The sequence below is a fragment of the Dromaius novaehollandiae genome, chromosome 3 (assembly GCF_036370855.1).
Source record: "Dromaius novaehollandiae isolate bDroNov1 chromosome 3, bDroNov1.hap1, whole genome shotgun sequence".
Lineage (NCBI taxonomy): Eukaryota > Metazoa > Chordata > Aves > Casuariiformes > Dromaiidae > Dromaius > Dromaius novaehollandiae.
The window spans coordinates 68,791,049-68,800,695 of record NC_088100.1 but is presented as its reverse complement, the minus strand read 5'-3'; positions in this window follow the sequence as shown (position 1 = coordinate 68,800,695).

Below are 9,647 nucleotides of genomic sequence, written 5' to 3'. Positions count from 1 at the left end.
TTTGACAAACAGATTTAGCCTGGACTTCTCCAGACACTGTCTCCACACTCCCCCCACATTAAATGCTGTCATGTATGGCACCACAAAGCTGACAGTTCCCAGGGCCAGTAGCATGCTCTTTCTCTGGCAACACCAACAAAATTGATTGGATTAGGAATCATTGAGAGGAGTGCTTTGCTATAAATACTAAAATCCTAAGCAGTTTAGTGTGGATACATATACTCTAGCAAAACAATATTTTCTGCTAGTAGAATACAACTATCTTCCACCACCAACATAAATTATTACTGATAAAAATATATTTTTACTGGCATAACTGTATCTATACGAGAGGATTCTGTTGACACAGCTCTGTCAGGCCTGGCATCTCTTTATAGTTATGCTAGTAGATGTCTATCCTGTAAATATGATCTTGGTCTCTCAGAATATACATTCAACTCTTTTTCAATTCACAGTGATAATTCCATCCCACAACTGCATTCAGTATGGTTATTCTTAAGACAGTAACTGCAAATAAGGATGCAAATATATGTTGGAATTCAAATCTGTGAAACAACATCCTGTTCTGCCGTTCCTTCCCTACAGCTACTTAGTGTAGATTCATAGAATTTAAGGTCAGATGATACCTCTAGCTCATACACCCTAAGGTATAACACAGGTCAAGCAATTTTATGTAATTAACCCTAATGATTCATAGTTGAGCAAGGATCTTCTAGAAACCATTTTTGAATCAAAGATACCAAGAGAAGTCACCATTTTCCTTACTAGCTTATTAACTTTTGCCTCACATTACTGAGTCCAGAGCCATAATGAGATATTTTTTGACCCTTATGATGCACAGGTGCCTCTCCTTAGAGTTCCCCCTCTCTGATCCTTTCCTTGCCCATTCCTAGACTCCTTCTACCTACTTTCTTCTAGGTGACACTGCAACCCCCTTTCCACACAGGAGACCTGCAGTGCTCCTTCCAGAGCAGCGTAAACCAATGAGTGGAAGCACTAAGACATTGCCCCTTTTGGGGTCTCCATCAGGAAGCAGAACATCCTTGTGAGAAAATCATTCTTAGTGACTACTGTCAGCTCTGTGAGCAGGGCTGAAATACTCTCAGCTGGGTGGTGTAAATTTTGATTTTATATTTTCTGGTGGTTGAATGTTTGTATTGAGCTGATCCCCACATTCTGGAAAGGTATCAAGCATACGTGGACAATAATAACTCTGCGTTTGTTAGGTCTGAGGATTTTTCGTATATGTAAATCTTGATAACTTTATTCCAAAATACAGAGAGTAAGGGTTTTGACTGATGCATATTTGTAGGTACAAAAGTACACTTCATATTAAATTCATATTATTAAAACACTTACAAGAGAATCAGCCAAGCAGAAGATGACAAGCTTAAAAGAGATACCATTGTGACTATAAAAAGGCAAGAAAAACAAACAAAAACCCTCCTTCACTTTCATTCTTTCTACTCCATAAGGTGTTTATGAGTGGCTCAGTTTAACTATTCCGACCTTCACTAAAGTAATCAATAAAGGAACACCTTGTATATAGAAGAGCACATTTTCTACAGTCATAGCTAAATAGAAGAGATTCGAATGTATTCCTAAGGATCCACTTTCTTTATGAAAGATGGGTCTGAATTTTTTAGCTCTGCAGATAACTGGCTGAATACCCTGTAACTAGATTTTTATTAACATCCAGTTGTCTGTCACATACCTCAAAGTCCAAGTGTCCCTATGTATAGTGTTCCTCAGTACTTGACATTAGACAGCTGGTAATTTTCTCAATATGATGTATAACAAGTGACCTTTATTGGTATAATTTAGGACACACCCTGAAGAACATGTAAAAGAGTTCTTGGCTGGGAGCTGTTTCTCCAAATCTGTCTAAGAAATGGCTTGCAATCTTACTCATCTTCACAGGTGTTTGATGCCATTGATTTACAATTTTATATTGCAATTCTAGCAGGTTAGCTGAAATAGAACGTACACGTACGAAAGACATTATTGAGTCCAATATCTCCAGCTCAAGAGAATGAGATAGTTTCCTTTCCCATTTAATCATAAATGTTTCTTTAGTGGGCAATAAAGAAAAAGCAATGGCTTTATACAATCATGCCACAATGTTCTGAGATTCATTGCTAAGGAATAAGATTTGCTCAGATAAAAAGGATTCTCTAATACAAGTAGATTTAACATCAGACTGAATAAAGGAAGTCCTGAACTGCAAGTAAAAAAGCAAAAAGGGAAGTCTAGCATGTTCCACCTCTGTTGTATTTTATTTGAAACATGAATTTGTTTTTAATGAAGAATTGAGATAAATATTCCAAGCTACCGAAATCAGTTCTGGTTTTGTGGTCTTTCAAGAAAATGGGAGCAAAATACACAAAATACTTATAAAAAGAGGCAGATTATTTTTAACCTAGTACAGATATCACCCTAAGAATAGAGATCAGGGGTTCAGGACTGCTCCGTAAAAACTGCAGCTTTCATGCCAGCCAACTCATGATCCCTTGGTTTTCAAAACTTACCTGGAAAGTCAGTTCTGCTTAGCTAAGTAATAAGCTGGATTTATATATCTGAAACAGAACCCACCATATGCAAGAGGCTTGCATAGCACTTCTAATGATTCCCTTTCCAGCCCAAGTAGTTAGTCATAAGTCTTTTAAACAGGATGAAACACTGAACGGGGTTAACAATGGTGAACTTCAAAACAGATATAAAATAGAGATCACCTAATTCATTCATACTGGTCTGACCTAATTAATCAGCAGTGCTCTTCAAATACAGGGCTCCATTGAGCTGTGCAGGTAAGTTCCCCTTATAAAAATGATGCATATTAAGATGAAATCGGAAAAGTGTTTAGTATTGGCCTTGCTTTGCTCTCACTGAAGTCTAATTCTACTGTCACAAGGTGCTTTGAAAATTCCCATTCAGTGGCACCAGCCCTTCAGTGCAGAGCATAAAAGAGAAGAGGATTTTGATGATTTTACACCATGTGGCCTTTCCCAGAACAAGTTCAGTCCCTGATTCTAGCTGGTGAGAATCACCATGGATAGCGGTTCCCAAATTAGGCTCCTTTCTTCTTGGACATATGCACAGTAAGTTTACACCCAACATAGAATGGTGTGACAATTTAAATTTAAGTGTGGTTAAATGAAAACCACATTTGTCCAGGCCTCTGGATGAGAAGAAAACAGCTGTAACATGGCAAAAAGATATGCACACATTTCATTTTTTTGTGAAGTCCCCTGAAAAGACAAAATCAAGATTAGGAAAATCTTAATAGTTTTTGTACATGATTTTTTTTAAAAGAGAGAAAACCTGGCATTTTTATATTCACTTAATATTCCTAAAAGACACCAAGAGAGATAAAATATTAGGGATGGCCTGTTTGGAATGAGAAACAAACAGCAAAGAACTAATTAGCGTACAAAGCAAGCCTATTGTCAATCCCTGAGTCTTTGCTGCCTCTGACTCTAGCATCTGGATTTGTTAATGCAGATGACTCACATTGTTAAGTCTTTGTTAAATAAGTAGATGATATTTTAGATTAATGAAATGGTCATTCTAATTTTAATAACATTTCTTTTTAAATTTAAACAAGAAGAAGCAGATGTTTTAACAAACCAATCCTGACCACATGATAGCTGCTCAAGTTCTATCTCTGAATTTAATGGTTTAACAGGAGCAAGGACTACATGAATTAGTAAGTGTTTCCAGGATCAGGCCCTAAATTGGTAAAATCTTGAGTTTTTGAAGCAATGTATCATAAAGTAGTTTACATATGTGATTTAAAGAAATCTCTTAGAACTGTTGAAGCAAGGAGCCAGTTATAGGGGATGCTTTTCTTGAGAAATAGTTTGCCCTCGCAACAAGGATTTGATTGTGGCTTTGACAATCAGACATGTTGTGGCAGAGAGGATGTGAAAGTGAAGCACCCGAGCGGCAGTTGGTGGTGACGTCCTGTTTGCTGAGGACAGGAGCAAGCTCAATGCGTCCGTGGGGAGTGCTTGCATAACTGCAGGCTCCCGTGCCCCTCAGGAGCACAGCTCGCCGGCTTGCTGGGAACAAGGTCACGGCCACCCTTTCTCCAGCTGGTGTGAGGAGCATCTTCAACCAAATTAACCTCTCCCCATGAGTGTGGAGAATGTGAGCATTTCAGCTGCCTCCAGTGCAAGGAGCAGTTCCCATCTCACATACGTATGCAAGAGGAGCTGGTTCTCTTTTACAGCTCAGAGGCTTCATCAAGCCACCGCATGAGCAGAGTGGACCAGCCATCGTCATACAAGCCGAAGACTCCGGGGACTTACACCTCAGAGCATGCTTCACAAGCGATCATCCCTGCAATGCAGGCCAAGCTCTGAGGTAGCAGCAAATAAATAAATCAATAAACAATGGTAAATCCTGCACTCTAGAGCTTCTACTGCCCTAGGCCAGACATCAGAAAATGAATAATCTCTTTTCACTTATGTGTACCCTTCTCTGTGTCACCATGACCAACGTTTAGAGCCTCGATGGATGCGCTCCCTCATAAAAGGTGTGCTTATTGAAGAGGTTACTGCCACTAGCAGCTATTTATTGTCCCTCTGCTGGAGTCACCTGTCCCCTCAGACCTGTTGGCTCACTTTACCTTAATCTTCCTTAGGCAAATGGCTCTGAGCTAATGCAGATAGTTTAAATAGTTCATCTAGTAACCTGGCTCATTTAATCTGAAATGGGTTGGGGAACACACATACTGTACCAGCAGATGTGAAGAACATTAATATCTGGCAATGGTGGTGCTGACAAAAAACTGGGATGATAACTTTTTTCACTGACTCAGCTGGCTTTGGAAGAGAACTCCTGTTTATAATCTTAGGACGTACATTTCTTTTGGCAGTTGTACTGCCTAAACAGGTCTTACTCATCTCCCCTTGCCTCCAAACCTCCTCTTGGGTCAAACAGTAGGAAGGGGGAAACGGCCTCTTGCTTTCTGCCCCTTCTCTCCCCCCTTCCTGTTGTGCCAATGCTACTGTTTGAGCCGTTGGGTGAGTCAGTGCAAGGATCTGGATTAAAAATAAGTTTTCTTTCTCCCCTGCTTGAGTTACTGGCTCATCTGATACACCACACAGCCGCACAGAGAGTTGCACCAACACCACTGAAGGGTCTCTGCAAGGGGAGTTAAGTCAGTCGCTTGGAGCTGCTGGAGCCAGTGCTGCAGCTGGAAGAAGTGTTCTTGCAGCCATGGCATTCCTCCCTCCTGCCTCACTTCTTTGGCGTCAAAGTGGGAGTAGCCGGAATTCTCAATTTTCAGGAGTGCTTGAAGAATAGATGTGTCAGAGCAACAGCTCTCAAACTGGGAGGTTACCCCCTTGGGAAAGCCCAGCATATATGAGGTTGGGAGGAAGAAGTCTCAGGAAAACGTCCTTCTTTCTCCCTCACCTGTCTCCTCTCTCACTCCCTTTCATCCTTTGCAATCCCCACCTCTCCTCAGTGAGAGCCTTTGCTTTGTGTCCCTTATGCAGAGGTACCAAAGAAAACTGCCACGAGGGTGAACTTTGCTGGAACATGGTAGGATTTTTTTGGAGGAAAAGCAACAGAACAAGTGATGATACTTCAGAGGCGAAGGCAGCTGAAGGTTGGGCTACAGGAATTTGGAGTTCCCCAGAAAGTGAATGTACATGTACATGTGAAAGGGTGGGGAATGAAGATAAAGTGGGAGAAAGCGGGAATTACAAACTATTACAGCAAAAAGAAAGGTGGGACTCCATTTAAAAGATGGACAACTGCTGTATTAAAGATTGCGAATAGTCAACAGAAATGGTCAGCATATAGAATAGAGTACATAAGGCAAAATCATACCTCTGTGACCCTTTCAAATATTCAGAATTGCATATAGCCATAGGAAAAAGAATCTGGTTTGCAAAAGAAAAGATTTGTGCTATCTCCTATTAAAATCCATGTATTTCAGGCTGTATATGCACATATCCATTTCTCTTGGTGAAGACAACGAAGTCATAGTAATCTGTTCCTAGAAACAGTAGATGATAAATACCACAGACCATACTTGCATTGTGGTATATAAAATTTATAACTATACTGTTGAAAAAGTTTAGGAAAGAAAACTAGGGCTTTTTTTATTCTTGAAAGATCCAGCATGTTTCAAACTAAGGTACTGATGTCATTTATTTTTTGAGTTTGAAAGTTGTGCACTGTCAGTTTGAGTGTTTCTTCTATGTATCAGTCAAGCCTGGATGCTACAGCTGACTATATAAAAGAATCTCGGCCAATGTGGAGCTAACAGCAAATATTTCTTTTGGTTTCCCAATTGGTTAGTTCAGTCTCGTGCACATCAGCAAAGAAAACATTTGTAAAAGAAAGGAAAATTAGAAAGAAATACTAGCAGAGAACTCCATGATTACTGTTGTACTGAATCTCATTCAATTTTTCTAATTTATAAATAATGACTATAAATGATTAGTTTAAAGGAAAGCTGGCCTTTCCTTGACGTTTCTCTGAAATATAATGCTGCTCCCAATCACATAGGATCCTGAATTATTAGGCTAATTCATTTTAAAGGTTCAGATTTCATCAGTGGGTAAACCTGGAATCAACAACACCTACTATTACTGCCAAGTGGAAGATTTTGTTTTGATTTACAAAATTGGTTGAGCTGATATCTCACCAAAGTACAGACTCGAGAGCTATTTTTCCTAGAGGCCTCAGTCCACAGAAGCACTTAATCAGGGCTTAACTTTAAGCAAGTGAGTGATCTTATTGACTTCAGTGGATGATCCGCATTTGTAAAATTGAGGTATTCACACATTGTATTCAAGTGGTCTAAATCCAGCAAGGAGAAAAATTGCTAATGTTACATTTCCATAATAAAATCATGTATGACATTCCTGAGATGGAGACGGTGATGTTTTGTTTACACATTGCCAGAAGAATTGATTAAATTGCCCAGGATTAGTGGCTGCTAAAGAATGGATTTTAATTAAATGGTAGAATGTGTCACTCTCTACCCATTTCGGGCCACAGTCTGTTGGTGTACACTGTATTTTTTCATTGTTTATTATGACCAGCTAAAATAAAATTATTGTACTTACATATAGCCTTTACACCTAACAGATTCTTACTTAACAGGTGGGTATCAACTGTAATAGCTTACATATTACATTCATGTCTGAAATACAAAATAAATAACATACAATGAAGAAAATACTAATACGTTATATTTATATATTGACCACATAAGGGTCCTCTTAAAAGGAAAATCCCATTACTATAGCACCACATACCAAGCTAAAGCATAAAGCTAAAGCACTGACCTGGCTACATACTTTTCTGTGATCTGATTTATGCTTTATTGAAATCAATTAAAAGATTTGCACTGACTTCAGAATGATTTGGATTGGACATTTAACTAGTAAAAGACGTGATAATTTAATAAAACTCCACATAGTTCTTTCTTTTTTTCTCATTAAATCTAATGCTAATCTGAAAGAAGGAAATTGAGAATTATGGTGAATTTGACAACTGCTTCATCTAACTTCACAGTGAATTTAAGCATACAGCACAACAAAAAACAGACAAAAGGGATTTTTGCATAAAGGAATTTTTCCGACTCTTGTGGGTATTAGGTCAGATGCAACAGGCTCTTGATGCCCTGATTGGATTCTTACCTCACAGAAAAAAAAAATCAAAAAGCCCAATATTGCTGTTTCTCCTACTATCTCTAAAAGTAGTAACACTTCCATGCTGTTAAAATATAGTTTTGTTTTCTGTACATCTTTTTACCATTACTCTTTATATGATCTAAAAGCCACTGTTCTCACCAAACAGAAAGATGGTTGCCTTTCTGCTGTGAAACGCATCTAACTTTCATACTGACAAGCTACGCACTGACAGCCTATGCTGTCTATACAGATGTCATAGTCAATGTAATAAATAAACAACAGTAAGTTTAGATAATTATATTGTTTATCCTGGAAAGTTATCCCAGAACATGGGAGTTTAAAATTTATCAGAAAAAAAGATCAAGAAAAAGAAACCATGCTTAGACAATATTGGATTATAGAAAACAATTAAATTGAAGAAACACTGAAAATTGAACTAAAGTTGAAACTATGCACTTGTGATATTAAATATCAATGCAATCATTTTGCAGCAGATCATATGCATGATAATTAGAGCTTTTTTTACATTATATTACAATAAATTCATAATTCATACATACAATGAGAGCTTTTGGAAGGGAGAATTTGAATTTAACAAACACTACCACTCATCATCTGAGCAAAGATGGCAAAGGGAATTTCAACATTATTTGTGATCTAAAAAACTGAACCATCGTTGCTTTGTGTTGTGCTTCCCTTGCGCAGACTGCAGTGCCTTCTGTCTGCTTTAGGGTGTGGCATCTGCCATTGGGGAGGAAAAACTGGCATGTGTTGCCTTTTATAGCAGACTGATTTCATTGTGCTGAGGGCCTCTATTTTATAGCCTCTTAGATCCAATCTTGTAGCCGAGTTGCTGAAACAAATGGAAGGAAAAGGAGTTAGTAGTATAAACTCTTCAGTTTCTAAGCTTCGTCTTTCTTTCCTTTCCCAGGAAAAACATCTTAAAGTAAATTCGCGCTAAACTTTGTGGCTTATTTTCCTGATCAGAAAGAGTTGTGGAGTATGTCAGGAAGTATTGCAATCCTCAACTGAGGCATCATCAATACATCTTATCGTATTTTAAATATATATATTTTTGCTTTGATATAAATGTCTTGAAGTATAAATGTGTAATTGATTTTATATTTTATTTTAGAGTACACGTGTAAATAAATACACACAAGTAGACATCTATATTTGCATATGAAAGACTTCAGAAAATCAACTTATGTGGTTTAATGTGCATAATTAGTGTGTGTTTGAATATAGAAAAGAAGAAAATCCAGGAGAAAATGTCAAAAAGGCTCACTAACAAAGACGTAGTATTCTCTTGGCAAAAGCTGATGAATGATTTGGCATGAATTCATCTTACAGTTCTGTTATTCTCTCTCCTACAAAGATGATATACCCCTTTCTAGCAGTTTGCATAGAATTGCAATTTGTTGTTGTTACAGACTGTAATGACCATTGGGTATGCACCTGATTCCCCCCACTAGAATTACTCACCATTTTTTTCCCTACTCTGTTTCTACTAGCCATATAACATTTTCGCACTTACACAGAGTACCAAAAGAGAAAAAGGAGAAAAATATAATTGTAATAGAAGTATTATCAAGATGTACTTGATGAACACTGAGACTTTAAAAAACTAACTCCGTAATGGAAATCAGAATATTGCTGACTTTTTCAGACAGAACTAAAATTAATAGACAGTGGAATCACACTGTTCGTACATTTATCAATAATCTTTGCATGTAATTCAACATTAGAGCATGAAGCTTCTGCTCTTCAGTGTTTTCACAGCGGATATAAAAAAAGCCTACCTACTCATGACAGCATCTTTCTTGATATGGTGTATTTTTCTCTGTCATTATTATTGAATTCCCTATTTATCTATTTTGAAATTTGAAAGCATGGTGATCTCTAACAGAATGCATAGGACTATTCATTTAAAACAGCCTATTTCGGACCCTTGCTGTATTAAAAGCATTCATTAACGTCCCAGTTTGC